General features: G+C 41.5%; 1 protein-coding gene across 2 annotated transcripts in view; it reads right to left on the reverse strand.

Annotated features, from left to right (window-relative positions):
* Window positions 1–13,533, reverse strand: part of PAG1 (phosphoprotein membrane anchor with glycosphingolipid microdomains 1) — a 102,253-nt gene that overhangs the window by 24,803 nt on the left and 63,917 nt on the right. The window contains exon 3 of one of the 2 annotated variants that reach the window (XM_032182613.1): window positions 11,120–11,179. The gene's annotated coding sequence lies outside the window, so the exon portion shown is untranslated. Of the gene's footprint in view, window positions 1–11,119; window positions 11,185–13,533 lie in introns of both variants that reach the window. The other variant, XM_032182612.1, reaches the window with a different exon arrangement.

The raw sequence follows: 13,533 nt of genomic DNA on the forward strand, positions 1-13,533 counted from the left end.
TGCTGACCCAAATAGATCATGGCTCCTATCATTCCCTAGTGCATTCAAACAGATAAAATGCTGATGTGCACCAAAAACGTTTTGGGAAAACAGCAAGCAAAATCTGCATGGAAACTGCCAGAAAAAGAAAAAGCACAGCAGCTGGTACACAAAAGCTAACAGGCAACGACAGCACTGCTGGCAAACACAGGTGAAGTGAAAGCAAGGAAAAGACAAAATGATGATGAAAAATTCAAAGGTCTGCCCGAATGGATGGAGAAAATAAGGCAGATACCATAGAATACCTACTGCTATCTTGGAAAGATAGCCATTTGAGCCGCTTCAGGATGCCCAATTTATTCCAGTATACTAGTGCTGCCTAGCCTCAGGGACACTGGTTTTCCCTTGATGCCTTTTTCTGGCTTGGATTTGCAGATATGATAGTGGAGATGGACAACTTGATGCAAGAACAGCAGGGGATTGGTACCCCTCTGGCACGGCAGCTGGAGGCCAGCCGAGATAGCCTAAGGCATTTAAAGCAGCTTTATGTGCCCTGCCTGACAGCACTAGCTCGTGGCACACGCAGAGGCTTCAGGCACTACTGGGAACTCCCCACAACACCCACGGCACCTGGATGTGGCTGGCAGAGGTGGCACAGGACCTACAGGGAATGCTTGTGCTTTCCAAATAGAGATTAAAGACCAGGAAAAACATCCCAGAGCATCCCATATGCTTCTGGGTGGGGAGTTGAGGGAGGCCCTGGTCTCTGCTACAGTGAGGCTAGAAGGTGCCTGCAGGTACTGCCCAAAATCTGGGAGTCTTAATTTGCAGTTGAATCTCATACCAGTATACATAAGTGTTAAACAGATACAAACATCTTCATCTACAATCATTTCTTACACAAGTGCTGAATACAGTTAGCACTAAATCCTTGTTAGAAAGCAATAAGGATTTATGTAGGGATGAAACATTTCAGTCCAGTATCAAAAGAACTATTTTCTGCAAGCAGAACAATGCCAGAGCATCACAGTCCTTCCAGCTGGCAAAACCAAAAGGGAATAGCCAGATTTTCCAAAATGTTCCATACCACAGACCCTATAATGTTTAATTATCTGATGATGCTTAGGACCCTGGGTAGAGAAGAGAAGAAGCAAATAAAACCACATGAATCTGGCCATCATTTGAATATTTAAGACCCATCTGTGGAGCATCAATTTGTGTGCCCTTACCAACATTGTGTTAAATATCCCCATGCATCTACAGAATACATGTGTAAGCATGGGATTAACAAACAACTGTCAAAAGATTTCAGAAACAAAACAAAACAATGCAAAGCAAAAACCAAAACACATTCTTCTCCCTTTGTGAACCTATTACAATGAAGTATTCATTTCCCTGTAGTTTTTCCTCACTAAAATTTTGTGTTACTGTAAAGAGATAGGTATGCAGGGAACTTCTGGCCCAATTCTGTTCTTACATAAAAGCTGAAAACAGAAAGTGGTCCCGTCTCTGGAATTAAGTGCAACTGCAGATTTCTTTTTATTTAAAGCACCATTAACATAAGTATCCAAGTGCTGAAATATTAAAACTGCAATAGAGGCTATTATTTGCTCAACAAATTTACATCAAAATAAAATATATAATAAACTTTTTTTTTTTTTTAATTCAATTAGAGAGACCGGAAAAAAAAAATTACAAGAAAAAGCAGACACCTTAGAAAATCATACAAAAGTATTCCTGCTGCAACAGAGTTCCCAGGAATTTTGAAAATTTAAGTCAAGTCATGGAGTTATTTTGTAGGCTGTTCTGCTTTTGTCTTTATTACCGGTGTGCTGCTATGAAAAAAATATCCAGATACCCTGTGGTTAGTGCTAAGCATTAGTTACTATCTCATGAAAGCAAGTTGAAACTTAAATGTCAGTCTTCAGTGTAAATCTGCTGAGATTTAGTCTCTTCCCAGAGTAAATCTATTATACCTCAGTAAATAGATAGGATATAAATAAAGTAGGAGCTCGGCAGAGTTTAAAATAGGAATTGCCACTGTATTAACAGGCTTATGGGCAATGTTACTTAGAAGTATTTGTTTTAAAGTCTCAGCAGGCTCGTCCTGATGCCTATGGTGTAAAGCCATCTGCTGAACAGACAGAATCGATCTCTGAGTGTGTCCTGCTTGGTTTGTAAATTTACCTACTGTGACTAAGTACATAACTCATTATTAAAAACAGTCAGACCTGATCTTTCCTGAGGGTAAACTAATGCTTCTCATCATCCTTTTGAAAAAAAAAGCGTGCAGGAGATAAGGAATAGGTAAGGCATTTAAATGAGACATTATTTGAAAGGTTTACTCCCATGGCCTGACTCAACATGCAAATGTGGACTCCCAATCAACTTTGCAAGAGAATTGTAATTCATAATTGGCATTTCTAAAGCATTTTCACAAAGCTGTGTAAATATTGACTAATTAGCCACACAAGAAGCCTGTGGGGTAGGTGAGTAAGTACACCAACCCTCTTCAGTATCTGAGCAATTTACTGGCCTCTCCTGCGGAGGGGACTGAGCAGTTGGGGGGGTTTCCAGCCCCATACCCTTTGCCAGCCCACATTGCTCTGACCTCTGATGTGTCACCTGCTCCTCTGCTCTGAAGGTTGGATGAGATCAGCTCTATTTTAGAAGAGCTCTGAAAATAGTGGGCAAACCTCAGTTCATCATCCAAAAGTCCCATTTAAAAAAACCACCTTGTTATTCAAATGTCAAAATAAAACCTGAGGATTTGATCTAACTACATACATTATTTACCTGATGATGGTCACCCGTTCTACTTGAGGAACACTCAAAAAATGTAGTGCACTATTATGGCCTACTCCCAGAAACAAAGTGTGAGTAGGATACTTTTAACTAAATTTTAGAAATAGACCTCCACGTGTGTGTACTAAGACACTCCTTTACTTAAAAATCAGTGAACTCTTCCTCAACAAGGTTCAATAAGGCCACGTGCAAAGGCCAGGCTGGGACATCCTGATCTAGTGGGAGGTGTCCTGGCCCGTGGCAGGGATGTTGGATCTAAATGGCCCCTTCCAACCTAAGCTATCCTGTGACTCTAACCACCACATACCCTCAATGAAGGGTGAAGGAAGTGCGAAAGTCCTGCTGGAGCCTCCAAGAGGACCTACCCTTCATCATGTAATAAAACACTGAAGTTGAAGTTAACGTCATTAGCCTAGAAGAAGGGTCTAAAAACAGAGTGAAGATCCTTGGAGGCTACATCATCTAGAAAGTCAAATACACCACTGAAAACTGTTTCCATCAAATCCAGTTCTACAAATTAATTGTCCCTTAAGAAAGAAATAATTACTCACTAGTGTCTTAGGCTTTCTGGTTTAAAAGATCAAGTGCTAATGGTGGCTTTATTCCAGAGCTTTGTTAATAATTGCCATGTTCAGGGGTGACAAAGGTATTTTCCAAACAATTGCATTATCACAAGCTTACAATGCATACAACGTACACAATATGACTAATTTTTGTTTGGTATAATCCTGCTTTGTCTATTGAAGCCATTGGTTGCGTCTCATTTCAGCTGCAATCTCTTTAGGACAAAGATTGTGACCCTGTGATTTTGTAGAGCCTCACTCACAGTTAAAATGGTATATAAATTAAATAAATAAGAAGAAATTAAACTGCAGGAATTTATTCTCCTTTTATCAGGAATTTGTAAGTGAGGATGAAAATAGTTTTAAATGTATTTTATTATGATAATTTCTTCCAGAGATCTGGTTATCTTTGGTTTTTTTAGATATTGGGTGATGCCTTTGAATTTAAGTGTGGCAACAATCCAGGTAAAAATGGTAAACAGGGAAAAGCAAATTAACCTGTTGTCTGCTTGAGTACTAAATCCAGTGTTATTCCACTCTGAAGCTCATTCTTCAGCCTGGTTCATGTGTAACTGCTGGTAAAATACCAACATGTTAATGCTTTTTAACTATGGCCTTAGTTACCTACTCTGAGCAAGGCTAGACAAAACAAGCAGTAGAAATAGAGCAGAACTGGATGCCCTAGAGAGCAAATTTCTTCAAGAAAACCCCAAACCAAAGGAGTACAGACTCAATATGTGACTCAATATATAAAGTGACTCAATATGATAAAAGGGCAAAAAGGGCCTCTGTACTCAGAAGGTTTATACTGGCAAGAAGAACAGAGAAGCAGTGCAATGAAAATTACTAATATTGTCTACAGAGTTTGTCTCCCTTTCTTTCTAAGCCCAAATAACTGGTGGATCACATCACTGAAAGAAGGCACTCCAGGCCATTTGCCCCTGCTCTCATGCTGCCCCTCAGCTCAGGCCACCTGAAAGGTGTGTGAGATGACCTGCTGTGGGCCAGGGTTAACTCTGGAGGGCTGGTGACTTTGGCACAGACACGGTCCCCAAGCCAGGCTGTTCCATAAGTGCTCAGTGGCTTGGGCCACTGCAGGGCCAGGAACAGCCAGAAACATGCCATCAGTGGTAATATAGTAGAATGATAAGCCAAGGCTTATCTCCAATGAAGTTCCATATGGCATGCTTTTTTGTGCACACATCTTTATCTTCTTCAGGACTTTGAGAGAGAGAAAAAAAAAAAAAAAAAAGAAACACATCAGTTTTTATCTCTGTATAGAAATACACTCATGAAAACAAGTGTTCAGCCTGCTCTGAGGCTTTGACAAGTAGCTCAAAGGACCTCAGGAGACTGTCGAGCTCTTGCACCTGCAGCTGGAGAGTAGTGAAAAGAAACGGATACTTTGGTCTTTAAGAATAAAGCATGAAGACTAGGTAAGTGCCTCTTTTCATGTACACTGGTGTTCACCTACAGCATGTAAAATCCAGCAGTACTGGTAAAATGGACTGATAAATTGTCTTAGGTAGCCTTCTGCTCCTAGAGACCAGCAACTTCACACAGCTGTAAGGTGAGCTATCTGCTCCCTATGCCTAGAGCTTGTAATTATGGATTTCCCAACCTTCAAGCCACCAAGCCTAACAGGACACTTCAAACTCATTGTTTTCTCATCGTGCCTTTCTTTTTGCTTAACAACACTAAAACCTGTAAAGGGAACAGCACATGACATCAACTCTGTGCAGTAGGTTGGAAAATTCACCCATTTGCACAGTGTTGATAATGTCCTAAAATGGGCATTCACCCTCGAAAGGCATTAGCATGTAACAGCAGCTGCTCATCCTCTGAGCACAGATGAGTGTTGGAAAGAAGTGCTGAGAGGCTTTGTCCTAGAATTACATGTCACTGTTTAAAACATGATGTGAAGAAATTATTTTAATTGCCCATACCAGTCTGGGAATGAAATGGTCCTGCTCGCTAGCTTGGTAGGAGAGGTGCAAACTTTTTTCTTTAGTCAGAGTGTTGTTTGAGAAGAACATGTACATGCCTGAAAATCTGGAAAGCCTCACCGTGAAATAAAATGAAATAAAATAATCCCAATAATATAGCTTTGCAAAATACTAGCTAGTACTGATAGTGTTTAGCCATGTCTCACATAGGAAGATCCGATTTCTTGCAAGCATTAGCAATGAAAGAGCACAAACTGTTATTTCTGAGATAAATGTTCCAGTTCAAATGTCACAGACCACATCAAAGGCATTCACAGCTGGTTCTGGGATTTAAAGAAGGGAAAAGAAAAAGACTTACACTGCCATAGAAAGGTTGGTGGTGATCACAGTGCTAATGACCACAAGAGAAAGATGAGATTTTTTTTAAGCATCATTATCTAGTGGCCTTGAGTGCTAATCAAAACAAGGACTATAATGCCTACTTTAATGGGGTTTGTCTCAGTAATGCTCCTAAATGGAATAAACTACATTAAACACAGACAAGCTATGAAGAGAGATAAATGGCAAAACAATACACCAAAAAAAAAAAAGATTCTTTTAATCTGCTATTAACTGAGTTACCATCCATGGCGTTCACAGTTAAATGCAGTTTTATAATCCATTTGTTGAATTGGACAACTAAAACAGAAACGTTGCTGTTCTCCTGCTTAAAACAACAGATTAAATAAGGCCCAAATTAACCTCCAGAACTGCTGGTTTGGTGAATACTGTAACATAACAGACTGCATATCTACCTTTTTACTTCTTTACAATTAAGGAAAGTAGCTCCCTGGAGTTTTTTCCTGAAGTAAATAGAGGGAATTTGCCCTCACCTAGGGAGTCCTGCAGATCAGCTGAGCTTCAGCACATGACAGGGAAGATGCTCCAGCAGACTGAGGACCCCCCCCATGGCCACTGCCAGCCCCCACAGCTCCAATGCAGCAGAGATAGACACAAATGGATCTCAGCAGGCTTTGGATCGCCCTCTGAATGTTTATGGGAAGGGACATTGAATGCCAGGAAGATTGGTGCATTGCCATTTACCTCCTTCTTCTTGTGCCTTTGGCCTTGCTCATCTCTCCTCTGCATATGCTGGCCCAACACGTAGCTATGCTCACTTTTTTGACCTTGATATCCTGGAAGATGAGTTACACTTGAACCCCTCAGTGGGGATTTAATGGGTTTTCTATTGTATCTACATTGCTGTACCTCTCACACTCAGTTGGGAGGATCCTCAACGTCTGAGAAAGAATGCAGACTATAAGATTTTTATCAGACATGTTCTTGCCAGAAGAGGTGACAATTTACAGATAAAATGACAGTCAAGACATAGAGGTGTTGACATTTTTATGTTCATTTAGATGCAAGACTGAATTGATGCTAAAGGTCCAGTGTTGGGAAGATGGAATAGCTCTTTGTCCATGCTGTACACAAAATGTAGGATCATGCACCTTATCTTGATGAAGTTTTCAATAAGGATCTTTAAAAACTGGAGCTGTAGCTTAGAAAACATATAATTTATTCTATAATAAATGGGTTCACCCCAGTATTCCAGAGGAAAAAAAAATCCTATGGTTTGTATTGCTTTTGTAAAATGGTCGATCTCCTGCACTCAAGGGACTGTGAAAGGTCAGTGGTGTTGAATATACATGATTTATAAAGTACTCTGGGATGAGAGGTGCTGTGTAAATGTAAAATATTATTAGAGCATACTCTACTTAATTGACATACACTGAAATGAAATTGGCTGTGCCACAAGAGCAGAGCTAAGAAACTAATTTAGTCTGATGACAGTGGCTTGTCTACAGCTAGTGACAGTCTATGGCAGCTTAAATATAAACTCATCTCACAGACAGACTTACCTAATGCTGAAAGTTATTGCTGTTCACCTGGACCAGGTCATAGGTAGATTTAAATTTGAAGACTGTGCTCCCTCCAGTCTTTCCATTAGAAATGAGTAGGTGGGCAAAGATCAGAGGCTATTCTGCACCATGGTGTGGCTTCTGAGGTGTGGGAGTTCCTGTGCAGCCCAGCTACCCTCCCTAGAAATGCAAGAGCCAGTTCTCAGGTGTATGCCAGGGATGCTTGGGATGGGTCCTCACATGCCTCAGAAAGGTAGCCTCACTTTCAGACTCAAAATACACATCTTATTTATCCCTGGTTTTCATGGAGACTACCAAGTTCCACCTAGAGATTTGATCCTTGAGACTTGTTAACTTACAACTATATCCAAAAAGGCTTCTTAAAAAACACAGTCTCATAACTGAGTGACAGCGAGCTGGACTGGACTAGCGGTCCCGCTGCTCCTCACTCACAGAGTTTCTGGCTTGGAGGGGAAATATAAATTATCCTTTCATGCACTTTTTGGGATTGATTCCAACTCCTCTCTTTCTTCTGACCACAACAGCCTATCCTTTAACACTGCAATAAATAATCAGTTTGAAGCAGATTTTAAAATGTTTTAACAGCTGACATTATTACTACATTTTACCATAAATGGAAAAATCCCTATTCCCCTTCCCAAACAAAGATGTAGATTGCAGATCATATTCTGAATTCTTTTTAAAACCTAGGCCAAAAGATCTCACCAGCACAATCTGTTCCCCTTCACATTATTATTTTCACTCTCACAGATTCTTTTATCTAATTCCTTTCCTCCCTGAAGTTTACAGTGTCATTCCAAAGATTTTTCAGCTACATTTCAACTCCCTCCTCTCAAATTCTCTCCCTCTCATCAACCATCTAAAGTTCTTTTTCAAATAGCAATATTTTCTTTCAGAAGAGCAATGCTATGAATTCAGTACTACAAACTAATCTGTTCCTACCTTTTCTCCCATGCTAAAACAAGCAGGTTTTTTTCTTTCTTAAAAAAAAATAAAATAACAAACTTACGAGGTTCCCATTCCTAAAGGGAAAATAGGAGTTCTTTTTTTCTGAATGTATCAATGCTTTCTCATGAAAATTGATATATCTGTCTGAGTGGTAAAGAAGATTTGGTTTATCTACATCTGAGAGAATAGTTACATGACGTTATTGCATAAAATGATTGATTTGCAGGCAACGGAAGTTTTATTTAAGAATAATGTCTAAGTTAGTCTCATCTACACAAAACAATTTGTATCTACACAAAAACAAAACCTACTCTATACTCAGAATAATTCCTGTCTTTACTGATGACTTAGACTATTTGGCTTCTTCTGTTCTCTCTGGATAGTTTTTACTTTTAATAGATCTGCTCCTTTGGATACAGCAGCAATGGCAGACGATGCCACTTAGGCTACACTGGTTGTGATTTATCTGTGCTCCCACTGTAAGCATTTATCACTGGGGACTACTCTTCCCTTTTGTCTTTTCCTTGTATTTCGATAGCTCCTTTCCTAACAAGGAGAATGACAAAACACAATATAGGTTTTTAAACTAGGGAATGACATTTTAAGCTGAGATCTATGTGCAAATGTTTGTTTCCAGCTGTTTGAGCAAAGTAGCAGCACATCCAAGATAGATGTATACATATTAACCTTTTTTTGTAGTATAAGAAAAAATTATCTTAAAAAAATAAATCTCTCATATATGAAAAAAAAAAAAAAAAAAAAAAAACAACAAGGAATTACTTGCTTGGATGTTTACATAGACCTGTGCCTACAGAAATAATATCTAACTAATTTCTCATAAGTGATGGAGTCCAGTCAAATCCTCTGCGCCATTTCACCCTCTTTTGACATTAACAATCCACAGGCTAGAAAGGCACAGCCGAAGAAATCACCTCCAGACGTTTCTCCCATATAGGAATTTGAGGAATGGTTGATGACCATGTAGGGTCTCTACTTCTTTGCATTTACTAGATGATAAAGTTGAGTGGTATCTGGAGGATTCCATGATCTCTGCTATACCACTATTTTTCAGGACCTAACTCAGCACTGCAAGTTAAACCCATGTCTGGTTTCTTATCACATACCAATTGACCATCTTGTCCATGAGAAAGGTAAAAAGCCACAAGGCTGTTTCTTTATATACTCCAGGTCTTCACATTCAAGCAATAGCACCAAGTGTTTACAGTTCATTTTCCAGCATGTCCCTAAATTTCTCAGTGTCATGATCTTCAATATCACTTGCAATATTGGCATCTCGCAATTGCTCACGTCTACTTTTGTGACTTGGACACAAGTGCCATCCTTAAAGCCCTGTCCTCGAGCACTTAAGAAGTCAGTGTAGGTAGAGCTAATGAGCAACCTCTCTAAGCTTTCTAACAACTCTGCTTTCCTTTGAATCCAGCAACCAAAAAAACTCCACAACAAATGTGTGAATGAAATGAGGTGCTTCTTACTGTACCTATTTGCCTTTGTTGGTTCTGATCCTTGGAAACTTCTGCATTGACTCCATTGGCATGGTGAAAATAAGTCATAGCCAGAGGCATGGAGACATGCAGAGCATACTTATGGTTTAAGCTCTCCTCCAGAGTCCTCAGCCTCCCTGTAGCACACACCAGCCCTCCCATGACCTCAGATCCCCATCAATCATCAAAGTCCTTCCTTCTCAAGCTAATGCAGCAGCAACTTCCGATCATCTTGTGTCAGGCACATTTGTGTTTGTAATTCATTTCACACTATGCAATTCATTAAGCACTTTATTTTGATTACCATAATGTGTGAATGCAATTTTGTATCTCCTCTATACAGGGTCACTTTTATGTCAGCTCATTTTTGACTGCGACAGGCTTTTCCCATACTGAAGGCAAAACAGTGTTTACATTCAGTTAGTTAAAATATTTACATTGCACATTCAAATGATGCGCTTTCCCAGTGACAGGGCTCTCTGTGGTATTTCCTCCTGTACCTACTCTGCAGCGGAAACAGATGATTAAGATAAATATTCTGGGTGTCTCTAAACAAGCAGATTAGGGAAAAAAGCAGCACAGCTATACTATGCTAACATGCCTGGCCTTTGCAGTACCCATGCCAGCCATGCTGTCTGTCTAGCACTGCATGAAAGCCTGTCTTAAAGGACGCACATTTAGAAGAGCTACACGTTTTCCAGTCATTGCATTTCAGACAGATTCTCCATTCATTGATCATTCACTTGCCCGCTTGGTGCGCAAGGTGGGTTGAAGCATGATGTGTGTCAGTGCTGGGAGAGGAGGTAAGAACGGGGCTGCGACCATAGGATCACTTGTAGGAGGCACACAGAGAGGACAGGGGCTGCTGCTGAGTGAGACAGTGAAGTCCCACCACCCTCTTGTTTGGTAGCACTAAAGGAAGCCAAATTCTCCCCAAAAGGAGCAGACAAATGGCTGCTATATGACCCTATGGGATTGAGGAGAGAATCAGGAAAAGAAGGGAGGAGTTGAGCAGGAAAAGCAACACTACAGCTGGCAGGGGAAGGCCACAAAGTGGTAGCATTCCTGGGACTCAGGAAACCCACCAAACTCTATTCTTTTAATATAAATGAATAAAATACTGCAACTGATGCTCTGTAGAGACCTGCAGCACAAAGAGCTGTGCCAAAGGCCCGCGTGGCCCTCTCCCCAAATGGGCTGCTTGAAGCTCACAGGACAAAAAAAATAAAAAGGTATTAATGACTGTAAACTTTCATATCATTTAAGGCACATTATTATCTACACAATAAACAGTTAATTTTGATCACATGCTTGTCACTATCAAACGCATGCAAATCCTTCTGAAAGCAAAACAGATGCAGAGTGAATTAATTCCTCACGTGGAAACTCAGCAGCAATGCAAAATTAGAAAGAAAGACTTATAATTCCCGACCCTCGGTGGGTGTGCTCCTTACCTTACAGCAATGCCCACGCAGGTCTGCATACGGGATGTCCCAGGCAGGGAGCAAAAGCTTCTGTGCTGAAAAAAAGATGATGCTCTGGTTAAGAGGTTACTGCAAAGGCTGTGCCTGTGCTGACGCCCATCACAAACTGCTGCATCTTTTTGTTTACAGAAACATATACAATAGATGAAAGTCGACTATGTAAGGGAAAGCTATCTATTTTAAATTGACCCTGCCTTGGTGTCGTGTACTCCAGAGGAAATGGGTTATAAACGCCACCGTATAAATGAGGCATGCAGCATTCAGCTCATGAACTTTAAGCAGGATAGTTTGATGTGTGGGAGACAAAGTTGTTTCACTTTTTCCAACTAATAGAGAATGAGACCATGTAACTGTTTGCCAATTGAAACATAGCAGTGAAAGAAATTGTAAAGTAAAGCAACAGACTCTACACCATCCTAACCCAGTGTATTCACAGTAATAACTGAGCAATTCTGATTTAACTGAAAACTGTATTTATCCAAGGACATTTTTATTTCCTGACATGAGTGCCTACAGCAAAGCATCTGCTGAATAATGGATGTGAACTGCAGCCAACTTAATCACTCTGGTTCCATTTTTTGGCTTCTGCAGACGAGCTCCAGTTTGGGATTCCCACCCTTGCTGGTCCCCAAGAAGTCCAAGATCATTCAGCATCTAACCTCAGGCTCCACTCCTCCCTCTCCTGGGGGTAACAACAGACAAATGTTATTTCCTCCAGACTTCCTCACCTGCTGTCCCACTTGGACAGCTATCCATCGGTTGCACAGCTGGATAATTTGGCTGGCCACCTAGCCAGTGCCACTGGTTTTGGCAGATGGGTGCCCAGGGTGATTGGCACCAGCTGCTGCTGTCACTGGTGGGATGTTTTCCAGAGTTTCTCATTCAAGGCAACACGGTTGTTCCTTGAAACAGTTGCTCCCTGAAGATTAAGGCCAAGCAGCAGCACAAGAGCTGTGTGTGTCCCCTGGGGCTGGTATGTGCCACCAGGCGAACAGGAGGCACCAGCTATGCCCTTTCAAATCCCAGGCGACCAAAGGAGCTGCCACAGACATGCTGGAAAAAAAAGAGCAGAGCCCTGCAGTGCACAAATGACACTGTCCTCCTCTCTGATATCCCCCTTGTAAAAATCCCCCCCCCCCAAAATCCCAGTATCTTTCAAAGACTGTTTGTGACAGTCAGCGCTCCAAACCTGGAGCTGTGCTAGGGATGTGCAGTGCTCGTGCCTGCAGGCACATCAGCCAGGGCACACAGCATGAGCAGCAGCCACTGGGTGCTCACCTCTACCACCACTGTCATTATCTACCAAATCAGCAGCACAAACTCTCAGGAATACAGTTAACAACTGTAAGGAACAAACAGCAATAAGGACAGCAAGAAAGACCTTGAGAGTTGCTCAGACAAAATATATCTTCATTTTAAAAATAGAAAAATAACAACAACAACAAAAAAACAACCACACACACTAAAAATATCATTGAAGTAGTAAGGACACAGGAGAAATAACTGCACACCGGCATAAAATCTGTTTAGCACAGTCTGCCTACTCTTAGTTATTCCAAAGTGGTTGAAAAAAAATAAATGCATTTTTATTTCTGCTGAGGTGTGTGGAACAAATGTTAATTTTTTTCCCACTGAACGGAGCAGTTTATGCACCCTGAGTACCTGCAGGGGTAAGGAACTGCTAATAGGAAGAAGTATTTACCTTGCCTAATGGCTGTATGTTAATGTATTTCTATTAGCAAAACCCGTTTAACGTTGCATATGTATAGTAGCTTCTGGCTTAGAAAGTATGAAAGAAAGCACGAGACGAAATGGTCTTTTCTCTCTCTGATGGGAACACAGATTTTTCTCACTGATTGTAATGCAAACCAAACCCTCACACAGGGATCAGACGAACTCCAAACACCCCCAGCTGCAGCATGACAGCCACGGAGCTGCTGTCCTGCAGAGCCCCACGGACTCCAAACTTCTCCCTGCGCTGTCACACACCCTTCAATTAATAACCAGACAGCGGCAATCACCGCCGTGCCACCACAGGGATAAGAGCATTACCTCCGCGTCCAGACCCCAATTTCTGCTGTGCGGAGGACACCAGGAGGAGCTGTCAGCAGCTCGGATAATGCAGCTCCAGGAGCTCCAGCCCCGACCTCCTTCACTTTGCGATTCTGCATGCATGGCCGGACCTCCACCTTGGCGGCTGCCAGCCCGCGGCAGCCCGCGCACAAAGCTGCCTCTGTCCGCCCTGGCAGCGGGCTCTATCACAAAGACACCCTAATGTGCAGCAATGCACTTCTACTTTCCTTCTTCCCGCTTATTCTGATGAGGAGAGGTGAGGGAAAGAAGCAGTGTATTTTTGATCAGCCGAAGCCTCGCTGCGTTACCAG

This window comes from Aythya fuligula, chromosome 2, assembly GCF_009819795.1.
Source record: "Aythya fuligula isolate bAytFul2 chromosome 2, bAytFul2.pri, whole genome shotgun sequence".
In the NCBI taxonomy this organism is placed as follows: Eukaryota; Metazoa; Chordata; class Aves; order Anseriformes; family Anatidae; genus Aythya; species Aythya fuligula.